The sequence below is a fragment of the Agelaius tricolor genome, unplaced genomic scaffold (genome assembly GCF_023055355.1).
Source record: "Agelaius tricolor isolate 1412-34295 unplaced genomic scaffold, bAgeTri1.0.p SCAF_10, whole genome shotgun sequence".
In the NCBI taxonomy this organism is placed as follows: Eukaryota; Metazoa; Chordata; class Aves; order Passeriformes; family Icteridae; genus Agelaius; species Agelaius tricolor.
Window position 1 is genome coordinate 18107549 of NW_027269270.1, and position 19629 is coordinate 18127177.

Genomic DNA, 19629 nt, shown 5'->3' on the forward strand with positions numbered 1-19629 from the left:
GGGTCAGCTGTCTTAAGTTTTTAATTTGGCAGAATCATAAGATGGTTTCACTGAACATTACAAAACTGGCTTTGCATGTGTGGTTAGCTTATGCTGTAAAGCATGCCATACAGACAGATATTTTTGTCTCTTTTGGATTCTTTTTTTTTTTTATCATGTAGTACTTGGTTGTTCATTTAAAAGAAAATATTTGTGTTCTAAAAACAAATGACACACACAGCTGTGTAGCCAAGTGACCCAGAGAAAATTATTTCCCATGATCACTGTGAATGTGCAAGTGATGGGGACCAGAACTTGTTCTTTGTCCAGTAGTTCAGTTGTGCCTGGCCTCAAGGGAGCATGGAGCTGTGCTCCTCATCCTGTTAACTTTCCATGGGAATGTAAGAATTTGCCTCACAGTGCTGGCTAGGAATAGTTGTGTGTAGAGTTTTGTTTGGCTTTTTAAAATTTCTTCTATCTAAATTCTTGTGGGTTGTGCAGAAATTTGGACTAAATATTGATTTAGGAAGAGTTAAATTGTGTGATACTGCAGTTTTTAAGAACTGGACAATGTCTGGCATTGCAGTGACAAGAGCTATACAGCCATTTATTTTCTGTCCTTTATATTCTTGAACAAATACTTCTTTCCAAGGATAGTTGAAAAATGAAGGGAAGTATTTAGTCATTTGCATAAATAAATAACTTTGAAGTTCTGAGATACTCAAGATGTGAAAACATAGATTATATTTGTTTGGGTTTTTGTTCCACATTGGGTGAAACAGGACTAGGATTGGTAGAATCCTTTCTTTGGTATTTGATTTTGAGTCAAAATTTGGCTATTTGTTTTTTATTTTTTCCCTTGGTGGGATTGTATGTGTGTGTGACCTGTTATCTAGATCTGAAAATTTTGTAGTGGCACATCAGAGACCAAGTGCTATTCCAGTTACTAATGTCCAACTTGGAAAGCTTAATGCATTGGCTAGTTTCTGCTGTCCAGAAACATTATTCCAAAGCTGTGAAAAATATGTACAAATTAACTATGAGCACTAATGTGCCTTAAATAAGGAAAAGCAGAATAAAACATAATTCAAACAAAAGACATGCTGGTTACTTCCATACATCTTCTAAGACACAGCTTCCTCAAAGTTCATACTTTTAAGGATATGGCCTTGATGAACAATGTACCTACTTCCCAAATTTGTCCACTTTCATTTAGCTGTCTATTAATAATGGCATAAGTGTCAATAGAGGGGCACAGAGTAGTCTGTTGGAAGCATATTAGATTGCATCCAGTGTGTCTATTTTTTCCTTAAATAGTTACTTTATTTAGAATTGATGAAGTTTGCTTCCATTAATTGCATTCAGCACATGGCCTTGCAGTGTTATATGTAAACAGTATCATAGTTGATGTTGAACTGATGAACTGGGAAGTTATTATATGAAGTGTTGAAGTACAGTTACTCAGTGTCTACACACCAACAATTCAATAGAGGCCCTTGCTCTCCCATGCCAAGCAAGGAAATAATAACAGACAAATCTTGATAGTAGTAAGAATTTTCCCTTGAGTTTTGTGGTTGGCTGGCGGTTTGTTTTGTTTCTTTCGTGGTTTTGTTTTGTTTTGGGGTTTTTTTTGAGAGGGAGGTGCCTTAATTGCTTTTGTATTAAATACATGATTTTTAAGCAATATTGACACTAGGCACTGATGTTTTGGTACCAAAATTAATTTATTTTTTCCAGGTCACTAACTTTTTAATTTAGTCTTTGTCAGGCAGAAACCCTTTATTAGCATGCAGAGTGCTTTAGTATCAGTCCGCAAAGTAGGCAAACGTGCTCAAATCAAATTTATATAGCTTTGGCAATCTATTTACAATTACATAATCATCTGCCTTATCTAATGTTAAAGTCACAGCTATATTGGCATATTTCTTTGCCCATATATTATTGTTATGCTATCTAATAGCAAAATAATCTCCATATACAAACATTTTTAAAAATACAGGGAGCAATCTCCTAGCAGAAAGAATGGCTTGGCAGTTGGAATAATTGCCAGTCCACTCTTGAACTTCTGCCTGAGGTGAAAAAATTAAAACTTGCTATATTTTAGAATTCTTGTCCTCTGGAATAAGAAAAATCATAGCTGATGAATTGGTGTTCTAATTTATATTATGGTGCAACTGAACAAAAATACAATATTTGTTTATTTTTTTTGTTACTGATTGTACTTTCAAACTGAAAACTTAAATTGACCTAGGACTTCAGCAACTAAAATGGTTGTGCATAGTCATGTAATGTCTGTTAGTTCAGAATCTAGTGAAATATCAAATTTATACCTTGAAGGGACTTTTTGTTTTAGAAAGTAGAAAGTAAATTCTGATCCTGGATGACCTCCAACTCTCCTTTGAAAATTGGTTAGTTCACTAAATGAACAGGAATAGCACTTTTTGCAAATGTTTCTGCTTTAACTCAAATGGCAGGGATTTGAAATTTGGGAGAGAAGCAGCCAACAAAGCAGATTAAATAGACTTCTAAGTTTAGCTTTGAAATACTACTGTACTAAGTCATCTAGTTTGGATGAGATGAAGTATGATTCTTTTATATATGAGAAGGAAAGTGTCTTAAAAGCATATGATAGTATTGAATGCTGTGTTGAGACTTTTTCATATACTTTTTTTAAAGTTAATACTGTCCTTCCTTTCAGAGAGAGATCTGTTTGAGATTTTGCCATCTCAGCCTTCAAAAAAGTCATGGTATGAAAAAAATTCTTCAGTTTACATATGAAAATGCACATGCTTTGGAAACAATTTTTTTCTTGAATTGTTTCAGAATGAACTGACAAACCCAAAATAGGTATAAATTCCTAGCCTGTCTTTACAATAGCATTCTTGTGTTGATACTCTTAAATACCATTTTATTAATTTATAAAATACCCTGACCTTTCTGAAGTAGGTGCCTCTTTCATGATGTGATTTGTATTGATTGTATTTGTTGCTGGAAAAGACATCGTTTGAATAAAAACTACAGAGCCACTCCTGTTTTATACAGACGGGATTAGATATGCTCTGATTTGTCTGGAAAAGAATTAACACCCAAGTAGTTTCAAAATACAGCCTACTTGCAGTGCCACCCTGTGGCTTTCTTTTTCATGGCTTCTGTTAAAGCAACTGGTTTCTGTTGCCTCATCCCCAGCGGGAAAGTTACTTGTTAACTTACAAAATGTCTGTGCTCCTAGCTGCAGACCTGGTCTAACCAGGATACTACAGCACTCTTTTTTTTTGCCTATCTTTAGCATTATTTGTCCTTGTTGAAACCTGCTTAGATAAAGAACCAGAAAGAGAATTTCTGAGCAATACCAGTTCATTTACCTACTGGATCAAATCACTGAGCAATGCCTGGTTTGGTCATTGGAAAGGAAAGATCACTCTGGAGCTAGAAAGCAAATGTGTCTTCTCAGCAGTAACTTGAAGGACTATGATAATTGGTCTCATTCAGTTCCAGCAAAGCTACATATGCAAATATTTTATTTCCAGGTAGTCAGTTTTCTAGGCAGATGGTTTAACTTTAAAATTAGATTGTCTAGGTAGACACAACACTGCTTATGGAAGTAGTTGATTTTTATTTTGTATTCAAGACGTCTGCATTTTTGTTGACTTAAACTGAAGGATGTCAGAGAGACTTTGTTTTTAAAAGCAGTGTTATGCTTTGAAGTAATAGTGCTTTGCCTTGCACCATTTTACAGAGTTGCTCAAATCTTGGTGGGATAAGTACTTGGATGTTTAAGACTGGTTTTCATATATAGAAAGTAATATGATGTGGAAGATATTTCACAACAAGCAAGCACATAGGAAGTAACTTTTCAGCACTGCACCTGCTTGGCATATCTTGGAGAGGAAAAGCTTTCTTTCTTCACAGCCAGTTTAGGTTTAGTAACATCTCTGAATGAAAGTCAGGGTTTTACCTGTCTGTATTTTCTTACTGTTATTCTGGCAGGGGACAGCAGAACAGCCCTTCAGCCCAGGTGGGAGCAGTAAGATCCCTGCTCAGCAGAGCCTCAGCAGCATTCCCCGGGCTTATGGCCACTGCCCACCACCTCTCCCCCACACCCCGAAGGCTGCCCTGCCACTCCCTAGCGTTTGGATACTTATTTGAGTCAGTGCTCTCAGTGTTGTGAAAGTTTTTATTGTAGCACTTTGACCACGCTTTCAGTATTTTCTTGCTGCAGAAGTGTTTATTTTAATGAAAGACAGTTCTGACGCGCGCCGTGCGGCTGGGCCGATGGCGCTGCCCGGGTTCCCTGCCTGCCCCAGAGCCACTCGCGCTGTGCGGAGGCAGGGGAGTGACTAAGGGACAGATCAAGTCTGGGCTAGCCAAGCCTCAGCAGGCATTACTGAGACACCTCTGGGCTTCAGCGTCCTCACTTTGTATTTTCCAGTAATAGAAGCGAAAAATGTGAGAGCATGGTAAGTATCAAGCTATATACTCAATGTGTCTGGGCTTTTCTGGTAAGCAGGTGTCTTACATTTACATTTGTCTCCTAATTACAAAAGTAATGCTTGGTCTTTTTTGGAAACTGCGTGCTTCTTTTTCCAAATTAACATATTTTGTGTGTAAATTTTAAGTAGATCTGTATGAACATGGTATCTGAGTTCTTGCAGAATCTTAAAACCAGCAGTGGAAATATTTGATGCTACAGTCCATACTTGTAGTTGTACTGTTTGTTGGAAAGTTTTGTAGTAAAAGCTGGAAAGTCTTAAATAGTGAGAGATAAACATGCAGTTTTCTTCTTTCAGTGTTGTCAGGATGATTTCATTCTTTGTCAAGCAGGCTTGTGCTTTATTTATTTATTATTTTTATTATAATGCAGTGTGTATCTAAGCAAGATAACGAACAAAAAGCTTACAAAGAAACAGTTAAAAACTGTACTGTATTTTTGTCAAACAGTTTTGAGTGCTATAATACTTGCAGTTAAATACACATTTTGCTAAGTCTGGATTTCCACATAGGAACAACCAAAGGTAGAAGTGGATGTGAGTAACAGGGACAGAGAAGTTTCTGATTACTTGTCTTTATTTAGGAAACTTGTTTGGTCTTTCTATTGCACATCAGGCTTCTGAGGTAGTGGTAGTGTGTAAACTTAAGTGTCTGTGATTAAAGTTAGTTATTACAGAAGTCCTTCAGGCTGCTCTAAATTGCAATAGAAGAAACAAGTTAATTGTACTTTAGATTTTGGGGTTTGTTTTTAAAATGCCTCAGGTATAAATCATGGACAATTCCGATTACTCCTTAAAAGAGAAGACAGACCCTGGAAATGTACACATAAATGTACGTTCTTTTGTATCACAGGTCCTCGCTTGAGTCCTTCCTGTATTAGAATTTTGCCTGGCACAACGTTTGTTTCAGTACCATAGATCACAAAAGAACTGTAATTGTATCCTAAGAAAATGTATTTCAAAACTTGTATACTTGTATCAAAGTCTCATTAGTCTTCAGCATTTTAAGTAAAAGCCTGTTAGTGTTTCTAGTGGCTTTTCACTAGGAAAGAAAATTGCTGCTTGCTATTGAGAAAGTGAAATCCATGACTGTGCTGTAAGCCCTGCCATAACCTTTTGATGGGTACTTTTGTTTATGTCTTTCTTTAAAATAAAATTTAGAAAATAGTCACAAGAGCTCACCTCTGAAACTTTCTGTCTCTAGGAACCTTTATGAAAAGATACATTTTGGATTGTACACACAGCCAACAAGGGGAAAGGAAAACATCAAAAAACCCAAGGAAAAAAATTTTTTATACATTCTGTTACTTGAATTCTGGGATATGCTGTCTCCAACTTGGACTGTTTGATGTTTATAGTATAGGAAAAAATATTGCCAGAAATAGTCACTTACTGTAACTGTTTGCCTTTCTGCTGGAGGCTTGCAATGTTTACAGGGCTACAGTAAAACCCTGAGTCATAAAATCTTGGTATATTGTATTCCTGAGTTTAAAACTAGATAATGCAGATAAAGCAGACCAAATGTTCTGTGACTATAACCATAATAAGGTAATGCTTTTCTAGCAGCACATCAAGACAAGACTCCTAGAAACATTGGTGAACTTGCTGTGGTATAAGGGGCCTATTACTGCTACTGAGTAAATATATTCTAATATTCCTTTTTTTTTTTTTTTTTTTTTTACATTTGGTAGAATTTCAGTGTTTGTAGTACACAGAAATAGAAGTCTTTGAATATTTGTATCACCTCCACTTTTAAATCTTTCCTGGGTAGGTAGAAAATCAAGGGCATGGTCCAATTATGTAAAGAGCTTTTTAAGAATTTGGAATTTATTAGTATACAAAATTTTGTTAATCATTTCTATGTCATTACACTGAGCATACTGCACAGGCAGAATGGCACTGTGTAATGAGCTGAACACCCCATGCAATGAGGGGAGGTTTGGAGCAGATTATCTGGAGTGATACCATGTGGCATGTACAGGACAACCAGGGGATCTGTCCCAGCCAGCATGGTTTTGGTAAAGGTAGATTCTGCTTGACCAGCTTATTGTACTGGTCTAGTGGATGTTGCTTACCTGGGCCTTAGTAAAGCTTCTGATACCATTTCCCACAGCATTCCCCTGGACAATCTGTGGCTGCTCATGGCTGGGATGGGCATACTCTGTGCTGGGTCAAAACCACATGTAATAGAGACTGAATGCACTTGCACTTCTGAATATTAATCTAGAATTAGGGCTTGAAGCAGAGAAAACTGAATGAGCCTTTTAAATTTTTTTTGGTACAAAGAAGATTTTAATCATACTGACCTGTTACATTTGACCTTCTTTTGAGATATTTTAACTTGTTTTGTAATGGTACCATATAATCTCTGCTTCATCTAGAATAAAGTCTGTATTTTGGAAGGCATATTTCCTTATCTTTTTTTTTTTTTTTGGCTTTGTTGATTTGAGCTTTCTTCTACAGACAGAGAGAATCCCCAAACATGATTAGCTGCCTCTTCCAGAAGCTGGTGTGATACACTCCCAGTCTGTGATACTGATTCCAAAGATAGATGCTTATCTGAATTAAGAAGGTTTATATGTGTGTGTGTGTTAAGAAGGAAGGAACATTGTATTGTTCTTCCTCATTCCTGCCTTGTGGGTAGCAGGGAACCTGAGGCATGTTCCTTCCCACGTGCCATCTTGATAGCCATGGTCTTTTGCTCCCCAGACAACTTCTTACCCCTCTGGAATGAAGACCCTCTTTTAAGTGAGTTTCAGTTTCTGTAAAACAAAACTCTTATCTGAGTTGTTTGATGTCATTATTAAAAAGGGGAGGACTTCCTATACAGATTTTAGTATTTATCCTTGTGGTACAATTAACTGTATACTTTTTCCATTGTCTTGTGTTTACTTCACTTTGAAGAAGTACCTGAAACTTGCATGACAAAATTTATAACTGTAATATAATAATCTATTTTCTTTTCTTTTTTTCTTTTTGTCATCTGATAAGCACGGAAATTCAAAATATTAAGAGAACTGTTGCACCAGATGCACTGTTCTGAAGAATGAAGTGAGAGAGTGCTGGGTGAAGCAAAGGTGTTCTTGCTTCACAAACTGCTGTTTAGGATTGAAACATTGCAATTTTTTTAAACATTTTCTTTTGGAAGGAGATGAGTGAGTGTTACTGAACTTGACCAGAGTTACAGGTTTATAAAAACCACATTATACTGTGTGTAAATATTCAAAACAAGAAACTTGTTGAACTTCTTACTAAAGCTACATCTAATTTTCTCACTGCCATAGAAAGATCTGTCACAGTACAGACTGTTCTGTCAAGGAGTAGATATGGTTATGGAAACTTTTATGTGAAACTGGATCTGAAAGTTTCTGAATTGAAAGATGTGATTTTTCCAGAAGAAAATAATTGCAGTAGCTTTATTTTGTCTGTTATATATTTTATTGGCTTTCTAGGCCTCTGGGAGTGATTTAAGTAAGCACTGTAATTCTGTTTGGAGCTGTAGTTCTCAGATCTCTAAAAAACTGTGAGTTTTTTCAGTTGGTTTCTGGCCGTACTTGACTGTTGAAGCCAGTGGTGACATTTAGTGTTCCAGAAAGTCTTTGCAGTACATGGCTGCTACTTCTGCTGGTTAAGGACAATAATATTGCTTCAATTCTCCTTAATGTCAAAATAGGTTTTGAAGAAGTGGGAGGGCTGCAAAATAATAATAACAACAACAACAACAACGATGATGATGTGTTTCTTAGAGAATCCAAATTCTCTTTCCCTGCCATTCTTTGTCATAAGTGAGTTTGCTGGGCTTAAAAGATATTTTTAGCATTACAACTTTTAAATATTTGGATACTGTCTCTTTTTAATTATGTAACTTCAGTTACAAGTCAGGTTTTCCACATTATGTTGCTTCCATGATGGTTTGGCAGTGGCTGTCCTCTTTTGAAGCTCCAGCACTTCAAAGAGCTGGATGGTTGTTTCCATTTGCGCTTGGTAACAAGGGTATGACAATGTCTCAATTCAGTTTTTTGGTGATGGCTGTTAAAAAGGAAAAAAAAATCAACAACAACGCTCAATAATATTTTGGAACCTAGTTGTGCCAGGGCACCACCGTGTTCCTTGTCCTGTAGCAGCACCGTGTGTGGGTGTGGGCTGCCTGCAGGTGTGGCTGGGCCAGGGCAAGGCTTGGGCTGCAGCCTCTGCCTTTCAGGGTAAGGAGCACAGTAATGAGGGCAGTGGTACCAGTTTGTAACTGGTGTGTGGTTACTGAAATCCAGAGAGGTTTCAGTGCTGAATTTCACATCTTTCACTGCTATTTTAATCATACTGTTGAATAGCACAACTTACAGCTGGCAGCAGCTTAACTTGTGGAAGCAACCTGAGTGCAAGATTTGTGGTGGTTCTGTTTTATTTTTCCTCTTTCTAGATCAGAGATGTAGGGATATCATAGTATGCTGTTAACCATATGTCATATTTCAAGCTTTGGTAGATGATTATAAACTGGGATTAAAAAAAAGTAATTATTTAAGCATTAATCAATGATCTTGTAATAACATTGTAGCAATAGATCCATAGTTGTTGATCCTAGCTTTTCTGTAGAGGGTGTTTGGTGTAATGTGTATTGGCAGAATTCTCTAAGTTGGTATCTTCAAAATAAAAACAAGCTGAAACTTCCCAGAAGCAGCTGAATTAAGTATGTTCATGGCTTTTCTGCCCACGTGCTCTGCTAAATAAAATAATACAGTTGTTTCACAAAACAAGGGAGAGCTGTAAAGGTAGCTTTACTGTGATATCAAATCTGTCTTGAGCGCTTTCCCAGAAATATGAATGTAGTAATGATATGATTAAAAAAATAAGGAAACTTTTTGGGTTGTGCACTTCCTCAGGCTATTAACCTAACCACTAATTAACCAACAGGAAATTCCAGACCTGAAAGTTTCATTATTGCTATACTGAACTGTGAAAATATAAGTGTGTTAATGAGGATTTCATTATAGCCATCTGTAACTTGTTTTTAAATTGTGTTAAGGCAGGAAAAACATAATATACCATCTGTTACCTAGCTATATGAAATTGACATGAAAAATATTGGAAAAAAATATCCCCCAGTTTATAACCCTGGTTGTCTCTTACTTTTATCTTTTATTAATCCCATGTCAGTACTACCTAGCAACATGTAGTAACATGTCATTTACTCCTTAAATGATGTATTTGGTTCACTTAGACATTTCTGTAACGTGTGTACCTGGGGGGAGGAGATGCTGACTTCCCAAAATGATAATTTCTGGGTGATTAATGACCTCTTAATTTTAGCGTCTTGTTCTCTCAAGTATGTCTGAATCACCAAAACTCAGAAGTTGAGGATTGTCTTGCAATTTACAGTTCTTTTTTGGTTTTAAGTGAAGAAAACTTCTGGATAACATCTATTAGTATGCTCTTATTCTCTGACCTAGTGAGCATGAAATGAAGCATTTTGCTTATCAGATGCTGGAGGTTTTGCAACTTTTACCTTAACCCTTATGTTCCTCTGTAGAGCTTAATTGTCACAAGCCATCCCAAGTCCCTTGATTTCTGATTCTCTTTGACCTTAACAATGAGGGAATTTGTCATGTATTACCTTGCACTTACCAAGAAATATGGATTCTTGATTGTCGGATGTTTGTAGGTGTAATGCAAGTGCAGCCATAGGTGAGAAGAGGGTGGTGGTCCCATGGAAAAAGGTACAGAACTTGCTCTTGGAAGGGTGGGACGGAGAGTTGGCACAGAAGAGAATACTGACACAATTTTGGAATAGTGAGGCGGATCCTTTGCAGCTGTGATGAAATAATGACTCAGTAAGGTCAAAAAGTGTGCTAGTGTTTACATATTACATTTTGTGTTAGTTGGATCTATAACATTAAAGTGAGGATAAAAGGTTGTAATAGAGGTAGAGAAGTGAAAAGGTCAGGCACCAATTTATCAAAGTAATACTGTCAACAGGCAGCCCAAAATACAGGCTTGTCCTTTAGTCCACAGGTGTTTTTTGAGCAGACACTCTCTTTTTTTTTCTGGGTTCGCACAGCAGCTAGGACAGCTTTGTTGAGGGCTCTTGTCTTATTTGGGACCAACTAAATTTGGTGGCTGAATTTAACAATAAAAATCTGTTTCTCTGCAGACTCATGCAACAAGCACAGTTAGAATAAAATGAGGAACTCTTTGATGTAGCAGTGTATCTACAATGTAACTGTCTTAAGGCTGTTGAAGGAGAAAACAATCTAAGGACTGTGCTGACCAAATATATGAGGACAAGCCCGCTGGTACAGTCCTGCTTGTCCTCCAAAAGGCTTCTCCTGGTCTCTAGCCCAAAGCTTTTTGGGAAATGAAGCAAACATGGCAGAAGACAGTAAACCTTGTATGGTTATATAATTTGCCCCAATAAGAACAGTGAGGTGGGAAATGTTCTGCTGTGAAGGTGAGGCCATGCCATCTTGGAGTTCTATAGGGATTTGTGCTGGAACTCCTAGTTCAGTATGTTAATAATCTAGGAAAGAAGCTGAATAGTAAGGTGACACTTTGATGACAGTAAAAAGTTACTATTCATTGTAGTAAGAGGAGCTATGACTGAAGACTTGCACAAAAGTTTTTCAAAACTAAATGGGTAATAAAATGAGATTAAATTCACTTTATACAGACTTACTACAAATCAGTTTGCCATGCACATTAGCAAAGGAACAGAGAACAAAAGGGAAACCAGGATTTGGCCAGTGTATAAATCTCTAATGACAATACAGTGCATGGTTCTGGTCTCTGCCATATCCGCAGGGATGAAGTAAACAGAAGGTTCAGAGACAATCAATAGAGATGGTCAAAGGTGAGATATGACTTATGGAACATGAGAGCTGAGACCATGTCATTGTGTTCTTACATTTACCTTTTGTCCAGGTGCCAATTTGTGATGTTCTAACTGTTCCAAGTAAATGAAAGGAGAACGTGCAGCAGAATTGTCTAATGATGATGCATGAAATCATTAAACCAAATGTTAACTAATGGTAAAATAATTAAGTCCCACTTATTGTTGAATGATGATACAATCTAAGATTAACTTTCCTCACTGATGTATGACTTGCATAAGAAAAAGAAGTTCTTGGTCTGTTTCCAAGCCATTTGGAAGCCTCTTGTCTATGCTCTCTTCTCCAATTCTTTTTGATTTAACAAAACTATTTGCCTCTCCCTGGAGATTTGACTGTGTTGGTCCATCACAGATGAGATGTCAGCTCAGTAGGTACAAAGCAACTGAAGAAACAGAGTATTTAATAAAGCAAGAGTTTAATCTGGAAAAATGCCATTCTTACCCTGGTAGTCTGTGCTTCCTGCTATTCTTGCTGCTTTCAGACTTCAGTTTCTCATGGATATTATTTAAAAAAAATAATCATTACTATTTCAGGGTTAGATGAAATATCAGATAGTTTTAAAAAACGGTCTTCTGTTTATAACAATAGAGACAATAGGTTCAGAAAGTTCCCAGCTTCAGAGATACATCCCTATTGGGTTTTTTTTAAAACCAGATAATTCTGGGAAGCTTTTGCATACACATTATTGATACACATCCATTGAGTTCTAACAGTGCATTGAGCTTCTGGAGTTGTAGTTTGGGGTTTTTTTTTTCTCCCTATTGCAAAGGGACTAAATGCTCTGGGTAATCACAGACACATGAATCTGAAAGTATTAAAGATCTAAGAATGAATAGTGGGAAAGTTTTGGTTTCTTTTCCTCACTAGTACATACAAGTCTTAACTTTTTGGTCTTGGAAACAATTCTGTGGATTAAAAAGCATGAAAGATCTGTACAGGCCACTCAAATGTGGCCTGTACAGGGACCTCTTTGAGAAGTGTTTTGTATTTAGCCCTATACTGTCATTCTATTTAGCAAAATAGAATGACAGATTCTATATAGAATAGAATCTGTCATACATAGATTCTTTTGCTTCTTTTAAATATACACACGAGAAATAAAATAAATTGCAGTTTATGGTGCATTCACATACATTGCCTTTCATTGCTGATACTATCTAGTTGATGTTTGTTTAGGAATTGTTTTTACACAGCAATGCCAGGTTTTGTAATTTAAGTAAATGCTTTATGAAAACAATGAGAAGCACTTTAAAATTCTAAACCAAATTCTAACAAAACTTTTAAATTCCATAATTCCATTCCTTTATATGGTGGTTTTCTTCTTTTTCTTAATACCTTGTGTAAGCTCTCCTCCTTCTTCATCTTTTAATATTCTTGCAATTTTACCTTCCACAAGTATTCTGGGAACTTAAAAGACAAAAACAAAACCCCAAAAAGCGAGGAATCTATGCTGAGTGATACTGGGGAAAACATACAAGTAACCTCTGTCAGATGAAGGGAAAATGGCCAGGTACGTACTTGAAGAAATGGGAAACCTTTCTGTTTCCCATTATCAGGTTATCTGAGATGTTGTACACTTGCTTGTAGTCAGTAGTATTAAATTCTGTTGGTCAGTCCCTGAATGAAAGCCCTATGATTTTTCAGCAGTGATAAATTTACTGCTTAATCTACAAAAGCCATAAGGACGATATTGCTAACTAGATAAACTGCATGTAAAATAACCACAAGATAACAGCAGGACTAAAAAAAATCAGAGCATTTAGTACTGTGAGTACTAATTGTATATTTCTAACTGTAGCCCTTAGACCCAGATAATAATTAAAGCTTCCAAGTGAGTATCTCAAATACTGTGTCCTGTGTGGGACATAGCAGCCACAGGCAATATGTTGGTGTTTTAGCCCACACTGATACCCTGTATGCACCAAAGCTTTCTTGCAAGTCAGGCTGCATCTGCATTATTGCCCTCTCCAGCTTATCAATCAAGTGAAAGGATTTTTATTCTTTTATTGTTAACTATTGAAGTTTGGTTGCAGAGTGCATTTGACTTGGAGCACAACTGATTCATCTAATTATTTCCTTCAACCTTACCCACATTTAGGCAAAGCTGACTTACATTTCTGTTTTGTCTGGCATTAATGTGGGATGGATGCTGGTGATAGGACTTCTCAGGTAGGAAAGGTTAGGTAAGGAACTGTCAATAATGTTGTTTACTCAGCACACAGGCATTCACACAGATGTTTTCCTCTCACTGAAGCACTACTTAAGCCACTTCGAAACACACTGTGGCCTGATACAGATCTGGAAGCAACATTTACCAATGACAGAAACCTGCAGGATGTTGCCAGTGATGACAGCACTTGCCCTAAGTGTTTGTTGACTGCATTCCTTTCCAGTCCCTGGGCAGACTCAGCTGCAAGCAGCCCTCCCATGGCTGAATACATTAGGGCTGACTTTGGGAAGAGGTAACTGAATCAAGAATTGCTTTTAAGCTGCTTTTAAGCAGCTTCTGGTTTTAATTGACAATGAGGTCAAGCTTCTGTAAATTATCCTACTTTAAACACTTCTGAGTTGTTTTTGGTTTTGTGATAGCATAAATATTGTACTTGGCTTGTGAAATTGATTTATGAAAATCTTAAATTTCAATTATTTTGTAGGTAGTACTGATGGATGAAATTACCTGGATGTAAATGGGTATTTGTCTCTGTTGTCTAAATATTCCATTAATCCCTAGAATATGCTTACCTGAGGTGTTTGTTTAGTTGGATATCTCACAGGCAGAGAAATGGGGAAGGCTGAAAAGCATGGATGGAAGGACTAGTCCTAATTCTAAAAATTCCCATTAAACTTATTTTGTGCAAATAAAAGGGGTGCGGAAAAAAGGATTGGATTCTTTTTATGGTATAAAGCCACAGAAGACATAACAAAGCTACTTAATACTCTCTTTTGAATTGGCTGAAGTAGATATGTTGGGATTACGGGCTGTACAAATCTCTAGATGTACTCTGAAGGCTGTTTGGTCAGGTGGTGGGATTATAAATAGGTAGGCTTACTGATGTCAGCAGCAGCGGAAGGGAGCAACAGTGAGCTTGCCATGCACACACACACACCCTCCCTTCTACCTCCATATGCTATTGAAGGAAACTCACCTGATATTAATGGGGAAGAACCACCTATGCTATCTTGGAGGTAAGCAGAAAAGTAGTGTAATCAATTTTAGCTGACCAGAATGGCTTTGAAGTAATATTTGTGTTGTGTTGTCCTAACACCTGCTGTGAGGCAAAAATATTTACCAATAGTTATAAATCTTCAGTACAGAGAATTCAGATGTAGGGCAGTACATAAATTGCCAGAACTTAAATACAGGCCTGTACGAAGGAAGAAGAATTAATGTCTGTTGTAATTTTTCAGACAAAGTACATAATAATTCTACAAAAGGTTTTTAAAATCCCGTCTCTGGCTAAGAGATGAGGGTGTGTAAAGATGTTTTTATCCATGTGGACAGACTGCTGAAATTTTAGTGGTAGATTTCTGGGTATATAAGCTGTTGCCTATTTTATTTTAAAATGATATTTGGTGCTTAGAAACTCAAGTGAGGTTTTTGAAATTATTTTAAGTGAGAAATGCTGTTATTTCATGCAGACTGTAAGGCTTTTCTGATTTCTTTGATTTGCATCAGATTTAGAGATTTTGATCTAAAATTTAGTTGCTTGTAATACCTTGTAAGAGTTGATTCTTTTAGTGTTTATTATGGTAAAGTCCTTGCTGTGTATTCTGTGTGTTCCTTGTAAGTTGTATACTGATTTTATTTGTCATGGAAAGCATTAAAATATTTTGTAGTACCTAAATTGACTAAATTCCTAAATAGCTGCACAATGCCAAGATGGACTTTGCTTACAGCAACAAAGAAAGAATTTAAGAAGCAGTGCTCAGTTGAACTTCTTGTAGGAGTCAGTATGCTGCTGGCACTGTGTCATCTGTTAGCATGTTAAAAACTCAGCAGTGAAGTATATTGGCTGTAAACTGGCTGTGGTAGAGAAAGTTGGAAAGGATGCAGGGGTGAATATAGAAGTGAATTATAGTAGTTAGAGCAAAGCATTCATTAGGAAAGTTTCTTAACATTCCCCAGAGCACACTGATGATGATCATAATCATTATTATATAAATAAGAATTTTTCCTCATTTATATTTAATGCTGAAGGCCTGTACATTTTTACAGCAAGTGTGGAGGCTTTCTAATGAAGTGGTTATCCACAATAGCTTTGGTGGTGGCATCATGCAGGGAGCCAGGTTTCTTCAAAGAAATATCTTCTTCAAAGAAATACCTTCTTTCTTCCTTGCCTCTTGCCTGTTGCAAGAATCCAGTGAGGAGTGGATGCAGAGGATTTTGAGTGTGCAGATATAAGCAGAGAAAGGGGATAATGACAGCTCTTGTGTGTAGATGGGGATGAGTTTGGAGACAAAATAGGAGCATTCATTTGGGGCCCTGAGCTGCCAACCAATGGGGGAGGTAAAGTTAAAATAGGACAAAGGGGAGGGAGCTCCTGCTGTCAGTGGCTGCAGAGGTGGCTGTGAAAACTGCTGGTCGGGTTTATGCTGTGCAGGGAGCTGGGATGGGACTTGTGGCTCTGCTTTGTACCACCCATTGCCCCTCACAGAGTGCCTGAGATGAGGTTGGGGCTCCAGCAGCAGCACTGGCATTTGGGGAAGTAGTAAATGTGACCCTGTTCCTGAAGGTAAAGGGTTTTTCCACTTTGCTTTCTGAGGAAGATGCAGGCAGGAGAGTGAATGTTGAGGAGGCAGCTGTAAAGGATGAGCAGGAAAATCTGGTGGCAGGTGGGTGCTCAAAGCATTTCTTAGTTTTGCAAGCGATGTTGGCCCAAGAGGCTCATTTTCTGTTTGGGGAACTGTAGCTATAGTCTTCATATATTAACATCAAATTTTCTGGATACTAACTGCCAAGATGCTTCTCTTGAAATCTAGTGAAGAAAATGCTTGGTTTAGTACAATTTCTCAGCCGAAACTTAACTATTTTTTCTCCTTCTTTTCTGTAATGAGCAAGGGTGCCTTATTTGCTGACAGACCTGGTTGTCAGTGTAGGAACTCTCTATATGTTCACCATGTGTCTCATAGCATCTGTGTATGAGTGCATATACACAGAGATATTTCTATTTAATCTTGCTCAGGATAGGAAACTTTTCCTGTGTCCCATTCCTTCCAATATTTACCATCATCTCTGTTCTTCAGTTTAATAAATTCTCCTAATTTTGGGTTATGTGAATGTACAAAAGATTTTAAGTGTTACCAAACTCCAGGTGGATAAAGAATATAACTGCAAAGAGAGTGTTTTTGGTGAATAAAGAACTTTCTAAAAGGGAGAAAGCTTGTTCTATTCAAAGCATTTGCAGGAAAAATGAAAATAAATTGCAGTGCTTTCTAAAGTTGCATTGCTATGCTTTCTCAATTATTCTTCCTGTATCTGAGTTTTCAGCTGTGAAGTGCTACTGTTGTAGTTGAACCCAGCCTTCTACAGCAGGTAAAAGGAGAGGGGCTGGGTTTTGTCTTCCCTGTTAGTGTAGAGCTTCTTAGCTGCTGTCCTGCAGCACTTCATCTGGTACCCACCTCATCTACACCCACATACCTGTATCTGAGGCATGTATGTCTGTGAGTGAAAAAGGAAGGGTCTGTATTAGCCTCTTTCCTGGCAGCTGTGAAACTGAGCAGCTCTGCTTTTCTGTTCCTTATCTTTCCCAGCCTCTAAATCTATCCAGTCCCTGCCTCCGGTGTTACTTCAAAAACATTATTTTGAACAGGAGAAAAAAGCAACAGCAGCAAAGCTCAGATAATTGACAATTCTTGCTTCTATTGATGTTCAGAAAAGCAGCTGGAAAAGCCACAAGCAGAGCTAGGTGCTTCATCTGCAGGCTTTGAAAAGACAGTGGCATTTTACCTGCTTTCATGACTGGGGGTAACGACCAGAAGGACAGATTCAGGTTTTGTTTCGTTTGAAAGCCCTTAATTGAACTTTCTTACTAGTCATGGAAGAAAAACAGCTGTTTGAGCAACCTTTTTAGCAGTTCTTGATAAAGATTTGAGGGTTTATTTTTAGTGGAGGTAGCATACATTTTCTTGAGTTTTAAGTATTTGTTAGATTTATTAGTGTATCAAAGGTTAAGCTCCCCCTTTCAGATCAAGCTGCTCTTTGTTTTCTTTTCCTGTTTATTCAGCCAGTTATATATTATTCAATTACTGTTACAGATTTACTGCTTTCTCTTTCTTGCTCTCCTTCTTTTCAGTCAGTCTGTTTTCATAACTGTAAATATAATAAAGGCTAACTGAGCCATACAAGGTTTTAATAGTTTTGAATGCCATTCAGATTTTTTGTTCTTTCTTTTTGCAGCAAATCTAGGTTACTTTTTTGCATTTTTTACTATGAGAAAAGGTTGCAAAAATATATATAAGTATCTGCTTTCTGTGGAGGTGTGTAACACATGGAAATGCCAGGTTTGTACTTGTATTTTGTGTTGCCCTATTTACTTCAGGAGTCTAAGTTCTCAACCTCTTTAGAAGTAATGTCATTGGAACTAATTTTCCACTTCATTTTTTACCCAGGAGTAAAAGAAGTCCTTCTCTTGGCACAACAGAATGTGTTGTAACAAAACTTTTGGATCAGAACACATTTCTATATTCCCTCAATAATAATAATAAACTTTATGCTAATTTAGAGGAGAAGGTATTTTTTCTTTTTTTTTTTTTTTCTTTTATCCTCTCTTGCCTGCTAGGATTCTGAGCTTTTGGCTCTCTTCCTAAGACCAAAGTGATTCTTATGCCTAGAGGGGAGCTGACTGTGTTTTGTTGGATGGTACAAGACAACACTGTCAGCAGCTTTCTGTTCTCAGGAGTTGGGTCTTTCATAAGTTTTAAATGAGCTTGAATAGATCATTGTAATATTAGTTGTGATTCAGCTTTGAAGGGCAATGAATTAATATTTTTTTCTAGAAAAGTTTAAATTTCTTGTTTAATTAATTAAATTATATGTTTATACCAGAGTTAGTGCCCCTTTAATGCTAAAAGGGGCACAATTAACAACATGCCCATAATACAATTTGTGTTGTCTCAGAATTGCCTCTTTTTCCTTGTAATGGTAGAAAACATTTAATGAATTATGGCTCAAATACAGTCACTTCTGTTTTCAAGACTGTCACTGCCATGGGGACAGATAATCAGAGGGGGCAAGTGTCTGTTCCAAATTGTCTGGAGGGAACTGAAGGATTCATTTGCTGCTTTCTTGCTTTTAGTGTGAACCAGACATCCAGAGATTCCATTAAGCTTTCACCTTACTGTCATGGTTACCATCCCAGTCCTGTGATTTATTTCTCTCTAGGATAAGACTGAAAAAAAAAATCTTCAGAGCAATGAGGCTAGCTAGGGGGTAAATCCACGCATCCCATTGACTTGGGAAACTTTCTTTCATATCTTTGAAAACATCCTGATTCCAGGGATGCCTCCTCTTCTCGGTCCACTTTATTTATTGAAAGAGAGTAAAAATGCATTTCACTTTTTTTGCTTTCTTTATATCAGAATAAAGGTATGAGTAAGAGAGCATCTGCAGATGTTTTGTTAGATGTTTGCTAGAACCTCGCTGAGTGAATCTGTAGAGGTAATGTTCAAAGATCGCTTAATTAGTAATATTAGTATTATCATCACCCATAGCATTACCACTGCCATGTCAGTATGCTGATGAATTATTGTGTTGGCAGAGCTATATACCCAGTGCCTTATTTTATGCTGTATTATTTTTCTCTATTATTTTTAAAATACCAGTATTATTTACAATATCTGTATCCTTTCAATCGAGGGAATTAGTATAGAGATATGCCCTGTAAAATAACCTGTTACCACAAAAGATTTACAAACTGTTAATGTTTGTTCTGCTGCTTGGATATTGAAATTAAAGTTTGTTTCTGAACTTGGGGGTTTTTTTGGTACCTATTGAGCCACCTGCTAGACTCAATATTTGTACAATATGACCTCATGTTCTTCCAGAAATAACTAAATGGATGAGTTGAGAATCTGAAAGATCATATTTCTCTCTGGAGCAGATACAGCAAATATTTTTCCTTTATATCATCCTACATGTATCATAAGCCTGGCTTGAAGGGATGACCTAAGAATGGACATTGTTTGACTCTCATTGATCCATACTTTGATCTTAACATCTAACTGGTGCTTTTGTAGTAGAAATAAAGAGAAAGATTGTATCTCAAACAGTGATATTGATGTTG

At 37.0% G+C, this 19629-nt stretch overlaps 1 protein-coding gene across 3 annotated transcripts in view; it reads left to right on the forward strand.

Annotated features, from left to right (window-relative positions):
• The window catches only part of COBLL1 (cordon-bleu WH2 repeat protein like 1), a 74496-nt gene that overhangs the window by 17662 nt on the left and 37205 nt on the right, over nt 1-19629 (forward strand). The window contains exon 1 of one of the 3 annotated variants that reach the window (XM_071435020.1): nt 4306-4436. The exons of the other annotated variants lie outside the window; for them this stretch is intronic. The gene's annotated coding sequence lies outside the window, so the exon portion shown is untranslated. Of the gene's footprint in view, nt 1-4305; nt 4437-19629 lie in introns of those variants that run through there. 3 annotated transcript variants of the gene reach the window in all.